The sequence below is a fragment of the Macaca nemestrina genome, chromosome 4 (assembly GCF_043159975.1).
Source record: "Macaca nemestrina isolate mMacNem1 chromosome 4, mMacNem.hap1, whole genome shotgun sequence".
Classification (NCBI taxonomy): domain Eukaryota; kingdom Metazoa; phylum Chordata; class Mammalia; order Primates; family Cercopithecidae; genus Macaca; species Macaca nemestrina.
Window position 1 is genome coordinate 34,734,800 of NC_092128.1, and position 18,662 is coordinate 34,753,461.

The following is an 18,662-nucleotide window of genomic DNA, read 5'->3' on the forward strand; positions in this document are numbered from 1 at the left end:
GGTCGGGTTACGCACAAAGGGAAGCCCATCAGACTAACAGCAGATTTCTCAGCAGAAACTCTACAACCCAGAAGAGAGTGGGGGCCAATATTTAACATTCTTAAAGAAAAGAATTTTCAACCCAGAATTTCATATCCAGAAAAACTAAGTTTCATAAGTGAAAGAGAAATAAAATCCCTTACAGACAAGCAAATGCTGAGAGATTTTGTCACCACCAGGCCTGCCTTACAAGAGACCCTGCAGGAAGCACTAAACATGGAAAGCAACAACCGGTACCAGCCGTTGCAAAAATATGCCAAAATGTAAAGATCATCGATGCTAGGAAGAAACTGCATCAACTAATGAGCAAAATAACCAGCTAACATCACAATGACAGGATCAAGTTCACACATAACAATATTAACCTTAAATGTAAATGGACTAAATGCTCCAATTAAAAGACACAGACTGGCAAATTGGATAAAGAGTCAAGACCCATTAATTTGCTGTATTCAGGAGACCCATCTCACATGCAGAGACACACATAGGCTCAAAATAAAGGGATGGAGGAAGATTTACCAAGCAAATTGAAAACAAAAAAAGGCAGGGGTTGCAGTCCTAGTCTCTGATAAAACAGACTTTAAACTATCAAAGATCAGAAGAGACAAAGAAGGCCATTACATAATGGTAAAGGGATCAATTCAATAAGAAGAGCTAACTATCCTAAATATATATGCACCCAATACAGGAGCACACAGATTCATAAAGCAAGTCCTTAGAGACTTACAAGAAACTTAGACTTCCACACAATAATAATGGGAGACTTTAACACCCCACTGTCAACATTAGACAGATCAACGAGACAGAAACTTAACAAGGATATCCAGGAATTGAACTCATCTCTGTGCCAAGAGGACCTAATAGATATCTACAGAACTCTCCACCCCAAATCAACAGAATATACATTCTTCTCAGCACCACATCGCACTTATTCCAAAATTGACCACATAGTTGGAAGTAAAGCACTCCTCAGCAAATGTACAAGAACAGAAATTATAACAAACTGTCTCTCAGACCACAGTGCAATCAAACTAGAACTCAGGACTAAGAAACTCAATCAAAACCACTCAACTACATGGAAACTGAACAACCTGCTCCTGAATGACTACTGGGTACATAACGAAATGAAGGCAGAAATAAAAATGTTCTTCAAAACCAACGAGAACAAAGATACAACATTCCAGAATCTCTGGGACACATTTAAAGCAGTGTGTAGAGGGAAATTTATAGCACTAAATGTCCACAAGAGAAAGCAGAAAAGATATAAAATTGACACCGTAACATCACAATTAAAAGAACTAGAGAAGCAAGAGCAAACACATTCAAAAACTAGCAGAAGGCAAGAAATAACTAAGATCAGAGCAGAACTGAAGGAGATAGAGACACAAAAAACCCTTCAAAAAAGCAATGAATCCAGGAGCTGGTTTTTTGAAAAGATCAACAAAATTGATAGACCGCTAGCAAGACTAATAAAGGAGAGAAGAGAGAAGAATCAAATAGATGCATAAAAAATGATAAAGGAGATATCACCATTGATCACGCAGAAATAGAAACTATCATCAGAGAATACTATAAACACCTCTACGCAGATAAACTAGAAAACCTAGAAGAAATGGATAATTTCCTGGACACTTACACTCTCCTAAGACTAAACCAGGAAGAAGTTGAATCCCTGAATAGACCAATAGCAGGTTCTGAAATTAAGGCAATAACTAATAGCTTACCAACCAATAAAAGTACAGGACCAGACGAATTCACAGCTGAATTCTACCAGAGGTACAAGGAAGAGCTGGCACCATTCCTTCTGAAACTATTCCAATCAATAGAAAAAGAGGAAATCCTCCCTAACACATTTTATGAGGCCAACATCATCCTGATACCAAAGCCTGGCAGAGACACAACAAAAAAAGAGAATTTTAGACCAATATCCCCGATGAACATCGATGCAAAAATCCTCAATAAAATACTGGCAAACCGAATCCAGCAGCACATCAAAAACCTTATCCACCATGATCAAGTGGGCTTCATCCCTGGGATGCAAGGCTGGTTCAACATACGCAAATCAATAAACGTAATCCAGCATATAAACAGAACCAAAGACAAAAACCACATGACTATCTCAAGAGATGCAGAAAAGGCCTTTGACAACATTCAACAGCCCTTCATGCTAAAAACGCTCAATAAATTCGCTATTGATGGAACGTATCTCAAAATAATAAGAGCTCTTTATGACAAACCCACAGCCAATATCATACTGAATGGGCCAAAAGTGGAAGCATTCCCTTTGAAAACTGGCACAAGACAGGGATGCCCTCTCTCACCACTCCTATTCAACATAGTGTTGGAAGTTCTGGCCAAGGCAATCAGGTAAGAGAAAGAAATAAAGGGTATTCAATTAGGAAAAGAAGAAGTCAACTTGTCCCTGTTTGCAGATGACATGATTGTATATTTAGAAAACTCCATCATCTCAGCCCAAAATCTCCTTAAGCTGATAAGCAACTTCAGCAAAATCTCAGGATACAATATTGATGTGCAAAAATCACAAGCACTCTTATACACCAATAACAGACAAACAGACAGCCAAATCATGAATAAACTCCCATTCACAATTGCTTCAAAGAGAATCAAATACCTAGGAATCCAACTTACAAAGGGTGTGAAGGGCCTCTTCAAGGAGAACTACAAACCACTGCTCAATGAAATAAAAGAGGACATAAACAAATGGAAGAACATTCCATTAAGCTACCAATGACTTTCTTCAAAGAATTGAAAAAAACTACTTTAAAGTTCATAGGGAACCAAAAAAGACCCCGCATTGCCAAGACAATCCTAAGTCAAAACAACAAAGCTGGAGGCATCACACTATCTGACTTCAAACTATACTACAAGGCTACAGTAACCAAAGCAGCATGGTACTGGTACCAAAACAGAGATATAGACCAATGGAACAGAACAGAGCCCTCAGAAATAATACCACATATCTACAGCCATCTGATCTTTGACAAATCTAACAAAAACAAGAAATGGGGAAAGGATTCCCTATTTAATAAATGGTGCTGGGAAAACTGGCTAGCGATAAGTAGAAAGTTGAAACTGGATCCCTTCCTTACTCCTTATACAAAAATTAATTCAAGATGGATTAAAGACTTAAATTTTAGACCAAAAACCATAAAAGCCCTAGAAGAAAACCTAGGCAATAGCATTCAGGACATAGGCATGGGCAAGGGCTTCACATCTAAAACACCAAAAGCAATGGCAACAAAAGCCAAAATTGACTAATGGGATCTAATTAAACTAAAGAACTTCTGCACAGCAAAAGAAACTACCATCAGAGTGAACAGGCAACCTACAGATTGTGAGAAAATTTTTGCAATCTACTCATCTGACAAAGGGCTAATTTCCAGAACCTACAAAGGACTCAAACAAATTTACAAGAAAAAAACAAACAACCCCATCAAAAAGTGGGCAAAGGATATGAACAGATACTTCTCAAAAGAAGACATTTATGCAGCCAACAGACACATGAAAAAATGCTCATCATCACTATCCATCAGAGAAATGTAAATCAAAACCACAATGAGATACCATCTCACACCAGTTACAATGGCAATGATTAAAAAGTCAGGAAACAACAGGTGCTGGAGAGGATATGGAGAAATAGGAACACATTTACACTGTTTGTGGGACTGGAAACTAGTTCAACCATTGTGGAAAACAGTGTGGCGATTCCTCAAGGATCTAGAACTAGAAATATCATTTGACCCAGCCATCCCATTACTGGGTTATAAATAATGCTGCTATAAAGACACAAGCAATGCACACGTATATTTATTGCGGCACTATTCACAATAGCAAAGACTTGGAATCAACCCAAATGTCTATCAATGACAGACTGGATTAAGAAAATGTGGCACATATACACCATGGAATACTATGCAGCCTTAAAAAAGGATGAGTTCATGTTCTTTGTAGGGACATAGATGCAGCTGGAAACCATCATTCTTAGCAAACTATCGCAAGAACAGAAAACTAAACACCGCATGTTCTCACTCATAGGTGGGAAATGAATGATGAGATCACTTGGAGACAGGAAGGGGAACATCACACATCAGGGCCCATTGTGGGGTGCGGGGAGGGGGGAGGAATAGCATTAGGAGATATACTTAATGTAAATGACGAGTTAATGGGTGCAGCACACCAACATGGCACATGTATACATATGTAACAAACTTGCACGTTGTGCACATGTACCCTAGAACATAAAATATAATAATAAAAATAAATAAATAAATAAGCAAATAAAAAGATTAATGTTTTGTCACCATATAATCACATTCATTTTCCTTATAGTCAGCTTGCCCCTTACTACTTTCTGTTGTCTTCAAACTCCACACCACTCTATTGAAAACATTTTGCTCCAGCCACAGACTATAGTCATATCCAAAAATATTTTTAGTGTTCATTTGCATAACTTCTCACACCAGTGAATAATACTGATTAATCTTACTTGCATGTCACCCTCAGTTTTTATAAAAAGTATTCTCTTAACTGCCATATAACTTTATTTTCCTTATTCTGCTTTTATCTAAGGGCTTATTTCCTTCATTTATTCATTCAATACTGAAGACATGCTAGAAAGTGTGTAACTCCCTGTCCAAAAGGAATTCACAATCAAGTAATAAGCACATACTTATTCCACTACTTGTCATGTCTTAAATTGAATTGTGTTCCAGAGTCTGCCCGTGACCTCCTTGTATTTTTCTTTGTAATGTCTCTATTGTTGATCTTAGCTACTGCAATGGCTTTAACATGCCATTTTACAGAACCCCTTTCCCACACATGTAATTACATGTGGCTATCTTCATCAGCATTCATGCTTGGACCTAACATGTATCAGATCTGTGCTTCATCCTGTGCTTCCTATTCATGTTCTGTAATGAGCAGTACCAGAGATATAACAAGGTAAAATGAAATATTAAGCAAGGATGTATCATTGCTTTGTTCAGAAGACTAACCACAGTGACATCTCTGCAAGGTGAAACTCATTTCTCTTGCCTTTATCTGGGCAGCAGCATATTTATTTTCTTGCCCAAAGTTGCAGTCATTGTGGCTATTGAGCATCATCTCACACACAGAAATGGCAAACTTAAACCATTTGATGTAGTCTATTCTTAACCATTAGGTTCAACTGAAGTAATATACAGAATTAATGAATATCAGAGGAAGTGGAAATTGATGTCAAGAGAACTTCCAATGAATAATATATTGTGTGACCATGAAATCTAGTATTAAGCTATTTTTAGCCAGAGAGCTATGTTCAAGTCTCTATAAATTTGGAATAAAGTAAATAACTAGTCGTATAATACTTTCTTCTTGTAGGCAGTTATGTTTAGTGGAATGTAAGAAATTTTAAAATTGATAGCTAAGAGTCTAATTTTGATTGCTTATTGAGTTACCTTTTTGGAAAAGGAAAGAGAGAACACTGCTTATTAAGCTTTTACTTTCTCAGGTTACCAAATAAATTATTACACAGGACAATGAGCTACAAAAACCAACACTATAGAGATTTTTATATTGAAACATGGAAAATTAAGTTCTTGGAGCAGGAATTACCAAATAAGTACTCATTCTGGAAGTGTGATAGAGAATATATTTTCATCAGCTGAAACAACAATCCTAGGGCGCTTTGGTCTTAGAGCCCCTTCATATTTTTAAAGTTACTGAGAAGCCCAGAGAACTTTGTTTATCTGTGTTACCTATCCACCTATATTTACTATATTAGAAGGTATAACTGAGAAAATTTAAAAACATTGTTTATTAATTTAAAATAGTAATAAGACAAAAATATGTTAATAAAACAATATATTTATAAATATAATTTTCTAAGACAAAATACTAGGGCAAGAATGGCACTGTTTTATGTTTTTACAAATTGCTTGAATATCTGGCTTCATAAAAGACAGCTGTATCCTTATATCTACTTTTGTATTCAATCTGCTGCAATATCATATTCTTTGGAGTCTCCGGAATTGCATGAGAGAAGAGAGAAAGGTGAATAATGTATTAGTATTACTATAAAAATAGTTTTGACTTCATATAGCTCACTAAAATTTCTCAGGGATTTCAGGGAGCTTGATCACACTTTGAGAATCACTGGTGTTAAAAGTCATGAATGTGCCCATGTTTTCAAGCATTAGAATCTATTTTTAAAAATTCTTATAGCATTTAAAAAACATATTTAAACATTAGAATACTAAACAACAAACATTGTAACAAATATCAATAGTTTGTTACAATTCCTTCAGAAGTACATAGCAAAATGGAGCTATGAACTATGTAACATTTTAAGAAATAAATTTTATTCATCATAATATGATTTCTGTATCATTGAAAAACTATGTATGAAAAAGATATTAATATTTGTTTCTTAGGCAATGTGCCAAGCAGAGATGTATTTGTGGACAGTATGCACTAATTTTATAGTTTCCTACGGTTCCATGGTCCCTGCATTAGAAGTAATTAGACTAAATTCTCTAACATATATTTCAGAACATACCCCCATATATATATTTATGTATATGTATATACATACATATGTATATGTAATGGATTATTTTATATACATATATAAAATCCCTGATATTAATTTCAATACTTAAAAGCTAAAATTGTATATAAAAGTATACAAACTATATATAGCTATATATATGTATCTTTCCTGTTCATAACATTATATATAATATATATTATATATAGCTTTTATAGTTTATATACAGCTATATACAAGCTAAAACTGTATATAAAAGATATATATATGTATATAGAGATATAAAATCCCTGATATTAATTTTAATCCTGAAAATCTAAAACTGCCTCTGGCATTATGAGGCAACTTAAAAGGGGTATAAATCATTTGGAAGAGCATTATAAAGTACTATCACCAATTCACAGTTTTTGAATTCATAAACTAAGTGATCTTTCCAACCTTGGTAGCCTCATTTCATATCTCAATAGAGACTTTGCCAAAAAGCTAAAGAAAGCCATATTACTAAAATGCATCATTATTATAGGAAATTAATGAAAGAGGACAGAAAGATAATTATAGCAATGCTATAGTTTATGCTCCAACACAGAAAAATAGATTACTGGAGACTTTCTTGTCTGATAAAGTTGAATTTCTTTTTGTCAATTTGTAAATACCATTAAGACTAAATACCATAAGACTCTTGTCATTATCATTACCAGATTTTGGACCCAAATCTTTCCTCTGTCATTAGCAAATACAAATTCTATACATATTTTCCAGTTTTACATTTAACTACTACAAAAGAAGGAATAAAAAAGATACATAATAATATCCATAAAATTACAACAAAATATGTCCCAGTCTTATGATTTCAGGTATCTAGATACAGGTCCAGACAAATTTTATTACACAAAAGTAAGAACCTCCGATGTGTACCACAATTGGTCAGGTGCTTGCTATGGTTCGATTATTTGTGTTCCTTCCAAAATTTATATTGAAAGTTATTCCCCAATGCAATGTTATTAACAGTAGGACCTTTCAGAGGTAATTAGGTGGAGTCTTCATAGATGAGATTAGTACCTTATGAAAGGGCTAGAGGCTCTCTTTACCCTTCTCTTCTTTTGGCCATGTGAAGATACAGGGTTCAACACCTTGAAGGATGCAGCAATAAGGCACCATCTGGAAGCTGACAGCAGCTCTCACAGACACTGGATCTGCTGGCACCTTATTCTTGTGCTTCCCAACATCCAGAACTGTGAGAATAAAATTTTCGTTTATTATAAATTACCCAGTCACAGATGGGCATAGCTGGAACTAATCTGTTAAAACAGCACAAAAAGACTAAGACAGTGTTACTGGAAATACAAAATGGCATATAAGTATTCCCTGCATTCAAGGAATTTAAAGTATAGTTAAGGAGATAGGATAAACATAAACAATAATTAAAGATCATTTACAACTTATATAAGATTAATTACAATGCAATATAATTTATTCTGTCTAATACAAAATAATTTATTGTTTGAAAGATAATTTATAATAACACAAGGACAATTTATAAGAATATAAACTAGCATATAAATAAAATCCAAATAAATGATTCAGCAATTATAAAAGAAATCAGAGCAAAGAGGGTGATCACAGTACCAAATGGTAAGAAAGACTTCAGTAAAGTGCTGGAGGGCTCTTCTGCTGTTGCTCAGTGCACAAATACTATCTGGGTAGTGAGAGAAGATGAGAAAGGCATCTTCTGTAAATGGAACACCTGTGATGAATGAGGAGAGCCTTCACCCAAGTCACTTCTCTCTTAAGAGAAGTGTTCACCACAGGTGTTCCATTTACAGATAGTAAATGCATTTGGTGCTGGACTGTAAGTGTTCAAAAGCAAATTGTGTTAATGCAGCAATATTGCCAGATACTTGCAGGTGCCAGATCTCTTCAGTTAGAAGGCAGAGGTGATCCACGTCTGTTTTCTGCAAGGTCCATACTGCTAAGTGTACATACAAATCTACATCTTCCTTCAGTTTGTTTACTTGAGAAGTTCAGAAACACCTCATTCCTTCATTCAACAAAGAGTGAATGAGCACTAACATGCCAGTAAAATGATGTGGATAGAACAATAAGGCAAATAGATCAAATCCCAGGTCTCAGTGTTAGGTCTGGTAAAGGAGTTGGACATTACATGGACAAATAAGTAAGTAAATAAACTGTAAATTGTTGTACAAGTTCCAGGAAAAGAACAGTGCACTTTGAGAGACAATAATAAGATGAAAGGCATCTAGTCAATGTTTTATTAAATTTTTATTTAAAAAAATTAGCCATTCAGGAAACGTGCAAGAACATTATAATACTCATATACCATTCACCTATATTTCCACATTGTTAATACTTTGTCACTGTAGTAGTCCATTTTCATACTGCTATGAAGAAATACTTGAGACTGGGTAATTTATAAAGAAAAATAGGCTTAGTGGTTTTACAGTTCCACATAGCAGAGGGGGACTCACAATCATGGCAGAAGGCGAAGGAGGAGCAAAGGCACATCTTACATGGTGGCAAGGTCTTACATGGTGGCAAGGTCTTACATGGTGGCAAGGTCTTACATGGTGGCAAGGTCTTACATGGTGGCAAGGTCTTACATGGTGGCAAGGTCTTACATGGAGACCACTTCAGCCTGGACTTTATTGTTAATAACACTGTCAGCATTTGGGTCAAAGTCATTCAACAAGTCTTAGGAAGTTCCAAAGTTTTCCACATTTTCTTATCTTCTTTTGTGCCCCCTCAAACTGTTTCAGTCTCTAATTGTTTCCCAGTTACAAAATCACTTCCACATTTTTGGGTGTCTTTACAGCAGCACCCCACTCTCTGCAGTACCAATTTACTGTATTCGTTCATTTTCATACTCTGTGAAGAAATACTTGAGACTGGGTAGTTTATAAAGAAAAAGAGGTTTAATGGACTCACAGTTCCACATGGCTGGGGAGGCCTCACAATCATGGCAGAAGGTGAAGGGGGAGCAAAGGCACATCTTACACAGCGGCAGGCAAGAGAGCCCATGCAGGGGAACCACCCTTTATAAAACCATCATATCTTGTGAGACTTATTCACTATCACAAGAACAAAATGGGAAAAATGTGCCCTCATAATTCAATCACCTCCCACCGGGTCCCTCTCAGGACATGTGGGGATTATGGTAGCTACAATTCAAGATGAGATTTGGGTGAGCACACAGTCAAACCATATCAGTCACATGATTCTTGCTTCTACTCCTCTTCTCAGTAGGAAGAGGACTCCTACTGAGTCCTCTCCTCTCCTCTCTCCTTCTCTTCCCTCTCCTTTCCTGTTCTCCTCACTCTTCTCCCTCTCTCTCTATATATATAATATATAATATACATATATATACACACATACACATATATATTTAAATATCTTTAAACATATATAAAACTTAAATACTATGATAGTTATTTGATACTAATTTAATTATGCCCCTCCTCATAACCCCGAATGTGCTGGTATTTAGACATGGGGCCTCTTGAAGGTAATCAGATGTTGATAAAATCATGCAGGTGAGGCCCTTATGGTGATTTTAGTATCTTTATTAAAAAGAGAAAGAAACACCAAAGCTCTGCCTCTACCATATGAGGACATAGTGAGCGTGTGGCTGTCTGCACTCCAAGAAGAAAGCCTTCACCAGAGCCTGACTACACTAGCATCCTGCCCTCAGATTTGCAGCCTCCAGTTATAAATTTCTATTTCTTCAGCCACCTAGCCTATGGTATTTGTTATGGCCGCCTGAGCAGACTCATGTATTATTTTTATTTGTGTTTATGAAACATTGAGAGTAGGTTTTTAAACCATTGAAAGTAAGAGATCATAATCCTTCATCATTACATACTTCAGCATGTATCCCCTAAGAAAAAAAAGAAATTCTCTTAATCACACTGTAATTTCAAATTTCAGGAATTTTACCTTTGATATAATATTATAATCTGGCAAAGAGTTCGTATGCTAATGTTTCAATAATGTCCTTTATAGAATTTTTTTTTCTTTATTTAGGCATTTAGTTGTACTGTGTCTTTAGTGTCCTTTAACCTTGAACTATTCCTTAGACTTTCTTTGTCTTTTGCGACATTGACATTTTTGAAGAGAATGTCTTCAATCTGGGTTTGTTTTGTAATGGTTAGATTTGAATTACATATTTCAAAGTAAATATTACATAAGTAATATTGTGTCCTCAGTCTGTCAAATCATGAATCATCTAATAGTTTTCCCATTTTTTGATGATATTAATTTTTATCACATGGTTAAAGGGATATTGCCCAGATTTTGTTTAACAGCAGTAATTTTTTCCCTGTGTAATTATTAACTGTTCTGTGCAGAGAATCTGTGAGACTATGTAAATATTTTACTGCTAACCAACCCTCATCAAATGGTTTTGGCTTCCATTGATGATTATTACCTAAATTAGTTATTACTATGATGATTTTAGAATGGTACTTTTCTAACTATACCACTCCTTCTACATTTATTTGTTATATTCTTGAAAGACAAGGACTCTCCTTATTTATTTTGGAGCTCAAATTGTAGGATTACTTTAGACTGAGCAGAAGAGGCTTATGTAAGAAGATGATAATTCCACTGTGAACTGAAGGATGAAAATAATCCAGGAAAGGGCATCCTGGCATATAAAGCTGAGAGTGTGAACATTCTTTTCGGCACAAATTTTGCAACAGAGTTCTAATTAAACCATCTGTAAATTAAACACTTCAGAAAGAAGCTGTAGACACCAAAAAGCTTTCTTTAAATAGCCGATCAATTGAAAGCATTTTAATTTTTCTGTGTTCACGATCTGCATTCCTTTTTTCCAGGACAATCACAAGTTATACCTCTTTTCCTGGCCTCATAATTAATAGAAGACCCTTTTCAGTCCACAAAGTGTCAGTTTGAGTGATAAATACTATGATTACTTTCAATTATAGACTCTAAAAAATAAACAAGTTATAACAAGTCAGCCCAGGGAGGAGGAGATTTGGTTGTGCCTTTAACACGAGTCCATACAAAACCACACTTGACTAAGTGTATTTCTTTTTCAGATTCTGAAAATTGAATAATTCTCTTCCTCCTTTAGTTGCTCATTGCATTATTTGCTAACTGTAACAATAAAGAGGTGCATATTAACCCAGCTGTTATTTTCATTGTTACATATTATATCTATCTTATCTTGGTGAATAAATATGGCCACTGTACTATATACAAGATTCATTGATGTGTGTGAATTCTCTCATAACTACAAATATGGTCATGGTTATTTCTCAGCAAAAGAAAACAAACAAACAAACTCTACATTGAAAAAATATGAGAGAAATAGTCTGAAATCATTTAGTATAAAAAATAGCCTATGAGACATGGCAAAATGTTTTTCTTTAGAATGGAGTTCTCTCAGTTTTATCTCAACATAATGTAAATTTACTAGACAGCTACGAGTTGCTTTACAGTGCGTTCTAACGGCCATGGAACAATTGTGATTTAATCTTTTATTACTGATTTACGTTAATGGTCAGCATAAGGAATGGCTATATAAACATGGTTGTATGAATGATTTTCTACATGTGTAATAATATGATTAAACATACTTTATATGATGACATCTCTCTTAGACATCAGACTCAGCATATCTTGTAGACATCAGAATCAGCAAAATGTTGGCCCTTGTAGTGAGTTGGCATGCTTCCTTTCAATGTCTAATGAGATTATTATGATTTTATGTTACTTTTAACTTGACTACCACAAAATTCAGAGGATTTTGTGTACTATTTTTTCAAGTTCTGAAAATTGAATAATTCTCTCCCTCTCTTAGTTGCTCTTTGCTTTTCAAGGCCAGCGTTTTTGAGTATGGCTCTCTTCTTTCTTCTGTCTACATCACACCTTCTTCAATATATGTCTCTGGATATTATTGTATTTGTCATTCCAAATCCTTCCTGTAAATAATCAGCTATGTGAATGATAGCCTAAAAATAATTCTAATACAACTATTTGATGAACTAATTATAACTAAGATGGGAATATATTTAGAATGTTGCTATTAAATAGACTATATATATAAATATAATGGACATTATTAATATACAGGTAAGCATAAATATTTGGATAATATCAAATTATCAAATATTGAGTTAATATTTTGTTTTGAAATTGGCATATAACTGAGACAGGAAACATAACAGAAATTCAATTTAATGAAATACTTCATAGAGCTTAGAAATCGATATATGTAAATTCATGATGCTTTGAAATCTAATAAAAACTTGGAAGTGCAAATGAGCAGGAACTTTTTCAATAAGAAACACACTTGAAGAGCTTTACCATTAGTTATCTAATGCCACCTCAAGGAAAATTGTTTTGTCTATTTAGGACACTTAAAGTGTGCATTAAGACTTAGGGACCTATGCCAGAGGTTAGTAAACAAAATAATTTCATGTAAATGAAGCATACGAAGTAGCAACTGTGAGTAAATTGCAAAGGATAGAAGCAATTGCTATTGGTAATCTTTACCTAATTGAATGACACCAAGTGGAGAAGGTCACTCCGCAAGCACGTCCCCGGACTTTAGTCACTTTTGCAAGGATCACAAGAGGCAGAACCAAATCAGACAATTTGAGCAGGGAGGAAATCATGCAAAAACATTCGCATTTAGGACAATCAGTTCAAATAAGTAGCTTAAGGCTATGCAAATAAGGAAGGAAAAACAAAAGCAACAGTCAGGGTTCCTTGAAGCCACCTCAGTGCAATGAGCCTGATCATAAATCTTCAGCCTCAAAAGTTTTCCTTAGCCTGGATAAGGAAAATTAAAGAGTCAGCATAAATATAAACTATTAATATACGGAGTTTAGTCAAAATAATAGAATTTAGTCACGATTTTTAAAGAATCTTATTGCATAATAGCAGTTCCCAAATTATGCTGCACTTGGGAATCACCTAGTATACTTCAAAAAGATACTAATACCAGCCTTCTACCCCAGATGTTCTGATTTAATTGATGTTGGATGAGACGGGGCACTGGAATATTTCAAAAGCTCCCCAGATGTTCCTAAGGTGTGGAAAAGTTTGGGAAGCACTATTTTGGTTAGCATAAAAACATTCACCTCCACATCCTCTCCAGCACCTGTTGTTTCCTGACTTTTTAATGATTGCCATTCTAACTGGTGTGAGATGGTATCTCATTCTGGTTTTGATTTGCATTTCTCTGATGGCCAGTGATGATGAGCATTTGTTCATGTGTCTGTTGGCTGCATAAATGTCTTCTTTTGAGAAGTGTATGATGAGTTAATGGGTGTAGCACACCAACCCAATGTGGCACATGTATACATATGTAACAAACCTGCACATTGTACACACGTACTCTAGAACATAAAGTATAAAAAAAAAAGAAAAAATCAATTCCATAACAATGAACAAAGATTCTGATATATGCAAACATGGAAGAATAAGAGTGTAGGGAAAGAATAACCCCCATATGTTCTTAGGTGGAACAGCCCCTCTAACAAAAAAAAAAAAAAAAAAAGCAGAATAAGAGAAAAACAAAATTTATTAATATGTATGTTATATATATACATGTGAGACACTAGGGAATGAATAATTCTGAAAGAGGCAGCTTGGAAATCCAGCTTATATCCTCAACAAAGAACAGTAAATTTTTCGAGAAGTGACCATACAAAGGAAAATAACTTTGAGCCTCTATAGGACAGCATCTTGGGGGAAGACAAATAATGACAGATAAAGGCTAGTTAGCAAAGTTTGTTAATATAAACTCCTCTGGTACCAGCTCCAGGCCAGTAAAGGTCCTAACTCATCCTCACTGGTTAACCATTTTTCTCCCTGATAGAAGTGGGGCTAGGGCACATCTTGTCTTTATAAATCAACATCCTGTTTTTAGACAAATAGAGGGAAAGCAGAGAACTTTCTTGCATCTGCTTCTTCTTGTCTTCAGCGCAACAATCCTTTCTATTTTAAGGCAGCATTTCAGGTCTTCCAGAAGTACCTGTAAAAATTAGTTAAATGAATTTGCAGAATGTTATCTATATTGAAAATGCATTATCTTCATGAACCCAAGATACAAATACTCTTAAAGAAAAAAACACCCTTAGGTTTGAAATCATATGTAAGCACTCAAGTGCAATAACACAAATCAACATATTTCTAATTTTCCTGTCAAAAAAATCTGAAAAATATTGGATTGAGCAAAGTTGCAAAGATTTGTTTATAGTAACAACTTCTTAGAGTAACAGTGATGTGCCTAATTTTTCTCATTCTTAAGCAATAGATTGGTTTATAACAAACTCTCCAAAGGAAATATGTACAACACAGAACAAAAGCAAAATGTATTTTCCTGGCAAACTACTGAGCTGTTTAATAACTTAGCATGTTCCTCAATGTGGTTCCAGTATCTCCTGCAAAATTTGTTTTAACTTAATGGAATCCATCTCTTTGCCAGCCAAGTATATCAAATACTATTGCAAGATTATGTCTATCTAGGGTCCACTCTCTTTTCACTTAACTTCCCCTTTGCCTAGACATTATTTCACTCAAATCACCTGAGCTCTTACAGCCACCTTCAGTGTGGCTACACAGAACCTCTTCAATTGTCTTAGCCTCCCAACATCACTGAACACCATATAACTTTCTCCTTACTGTGAAGGTCAAGAACCTGCACAATGAACTCACTCAACTTCTCTCCATCTATTTTTATCTTGTATCGGACCAATTCCTTTCAAGGATATTGCCTTGACCCCTTTTTTATAATAAATTTCCTATGTGTTGTTCTCTGTCCTGATATAGTCATTTACATTTTTTCTTTTTAAAACAGGTAGTCCCTCCTTCTCTACTTCCTCAGATCTATTGACACACTGCTATGTCTAGCCTGTCCTAAAACACTACCTTTGCAAACTTTCATAACACTATTGCGTAACTTACGTTCCCATTTATTTCAGTGACAATTTTCTCACTCTCTCTATTCCCTACCACATCATTCTTTTAATGCTTATAACGAAAACTCTGTTCTTATTTCTTCTGTTTTTTGTTTGTTTGTTTGTTTGTTTGTTTGTTTTTTACCATCTTATAACCATGTTCACACTGGGTTTTGTGACACAAACAATCTGAGTCTTCTCTCATCTCTAACTCCTCCTCCTCTATATAGAGCTGGCTCCATTTTCTCCCTAAACAAACACATTCTCAAGCATTTATTTGTTCCCTTTTCACCAGAATCTCTCCTTTCCTTTAGTATTTCATTACATTCTAAAGAATTGACTATTATTTCTTTGAAAAAAATTGTATGGGTACATAATAGCTATATGTATTTATAAGGTAATGTGATATTTTGATACAAGCATACAATATGTAATGATCAAATATGGGTAGTAGGGATATCTATCGCCTCAAACATTTATCATTACTTCATATTGGGAACACTACAAATCTACTCTTCTAGTTACTTTGGAATATACAATAAATTATTGTTAACTATAGTTGCTCTATTGTGCTACTGTAAACTGGATCTTATTCCTTCTATCTAACTGTATTTTGTATTTATTAACCAACCCCTCTGTATCTACTCCCCCTCCATTATGGCTTTTCCTGGCCTCTGGTAACAACCATTTCATTCACTACCTCCACGAAATCCAAATCCATTTTTTTAGCTTCTCTATATGAGTGAGAGTATGCTACATTTGTTGTTCTGTTCCTGGCTTATTTCATTTAACATAATGTCCTCCAGTTTTATCCATATTGTTAAAAATAACATTTCCATTTCTTTTTACAGCTGAATAATATTCCATTGTGTATATGTACCACATTTCCTTTACTCATCTATCTGTTGATGGACACAGGCTGATTTCATATCTTGGCCAGTATGAATAGTGCTGCAGTAAACATGACAGTGCAAATATCTCTTCAATATACTCATTTCCTTTCTTTTGTATGTCTACCCAGCAGTGGGACTGCTGGATAACATGGTAGTCCATATGACTATTAATTCTTTAAAAATGATTTTCAAATCTGAATCTTTAACACCTTCCTAACTTTCTATTTGTTTTTTTCACTATGTTGTGTACTTCTGTGCTGTTAGTATTATAAATCCAACATCTTTCTTTTTCTCTTCAATCTACCTTCTCTTTCTGATTTTAATGTTTCTGATAATGGCAAAATTCTCTACCTAAATTAGATGTGAAAAATTGAAGTCTCTTAAATTTTGTTTTCTTCTTATCTCCATCACAATTTCCTATTGGTTACTAAGTCTTAACAATTCTACCTCTATTAGCTATTTTCATATATGTCCTCATTTCTCGTCACATTGCCACCACTTTAGGCCCTTATTATCTCCTGTTACAAATTTAGCAATTATCTAATGAGTTACCTTTAGTCTATCCTATACATATATTTTTTTGAGATGGAATCTCTCTCTGTCACCCAGGCTGGAGTACAGTGGCATGATCTCGAGGCTCAGTGCAACTTTAGCCTCCCAGTTTCAAGTGATGCTCCTGCCTCAGCCTCTTGAGTAGCTGTAGCTGCGGTTACAGGCTGTGTGCCACCACACCGGGCTAATTTTTTGTACTTTTAGTAGAGACAGGACTTTACTACGTTGGCCAGGCTGGTCTCAAACTCCTGACATCAAATGATCTACCTGGCGTGACGTCCCAAAGTACTGGGATTACAGACTATGCTATATATTTCCTTAAGATCGATTTTTAAAAACAATATTTTGTCCTGTTACTCTACTGCTCAAAACCTCCCTGGCCTCCCACCGCCCGTTTCCTAGTGAGTAATGGGTAAAGGACTTCTATAAAGTGACTTCAATCTATCTTGCCATCCTAGTCATATATAATTTGTACTTAATCTGAATTAATTGTTTCTATACTATATCCTACAGTTTTCTCTAATGTAGTTTAAAGTGCAGTACTTACTCTACCTGTAGTACCTCCTCTTTCTTCCTCTGCAAGTCAGGATACAGCTTAAATTAAACTACCTTGTCAAAGAATTACATTTTAATTATTTCATTCAACTATGCCTGGAGCTTTGAAAGTTTGTAGCCTACTCATTCCATCGGAATTCACTTTTTCCTTTGAATTTCTTTTCTTTTTTTTTTTTTTTTTTGGAGACGGAGTCTCGCTCTGTCGCCCAGGCTGGAGTGCAGTGGCGCAATCTCAGCTCACTGCAAGCTCCGCCTCCCAGGTTCACGCCATTCTCCTGCCTCAGCCTCCCGAGTAGCTGGGACTACAGGCGCCCGCCACCGCGCCCGGCTATCCTTTGAATTTCTTAACGTATTATTTCTTACCCATGGTGCTTACTCCATAAAGAATTTTATTATAGTTATTTGTATATGAGTCAGAGAATTATTCATCAAATGGCTTTTACAATATTTTTAAGCAGTGAGCCATCCAAGACATGTTAAATGATTAATTTATCAGATAAATTATAAATAAATTATATTCTTCCTCCATTTATTTTTTAGCAATGTGGCAAAGCCTTTTATTAGTTTGACTCTCAAGTATATGCATATGTTCTTCTTAAATAACTAAAGAAATTCAAGTTATTTCTGACTGTCTAAATTTTTCCCTGATGTGCTGTGAATGTCACTAAAACTTTCATTTATTAATGCAGATGTGTTAAATATAAAATTTTCTGGTCACAAGCAAATGTACATCTGACATACACATTTTATTTGCCAATCTCCAGTGTCTTTCAAGGTTTCCCTAGAAATGTTACTTTCCTGATTTCTCAATGCTGCAATATTATGTACTGAATTGTTAATAGGTCTAAGGACTGAAAAGAAAAAAGCAGTCAATTATTAACAAGTCTTCTATTTTTTAATGGTCAGGGTTGAAAGTACATAGTATTCTTTTAAATTCTCCTATGCAGAGCCATTGTTTTCCCACAAGAAACACCCTTACATGATCCATTAAGGTGATTTTAAACATAGAATTGAAAACAGGATCTCAATGAGATATTTGCACACCCATGTTCATTGCAGCATTATTTATGGCAGCCAAGAGGTGGTAACAACATAAATGTCCATCAACAGATGAATAAGTAAATAAAATAT

General features: G+C 35.0%; 1 long non-coding RNA gene across 1 annotated transcript in view; it reads right to left on the bottom strand.

Moving 5' to 3' along the window:
- Nucleotides 1–7,628: 7,628 nt before the first annotated feature.
- LOC139362745 (uncharacterized) overlaps nucleotides 7,629–18,662 on the bottom strand; it is a 283,374-nt gene continuing 272,340 nt past the window's right edge. Inside the window, exon 3 of the long non-coding RNA XR_011622001.1 lies at nucleotides 7,629–7,818. This is a non-coding gene — a long non-coding RNA (uncharacterized lncRNA). The remainder of the gene's footprint in view (nucleotides 7,819–18,662) is intronic.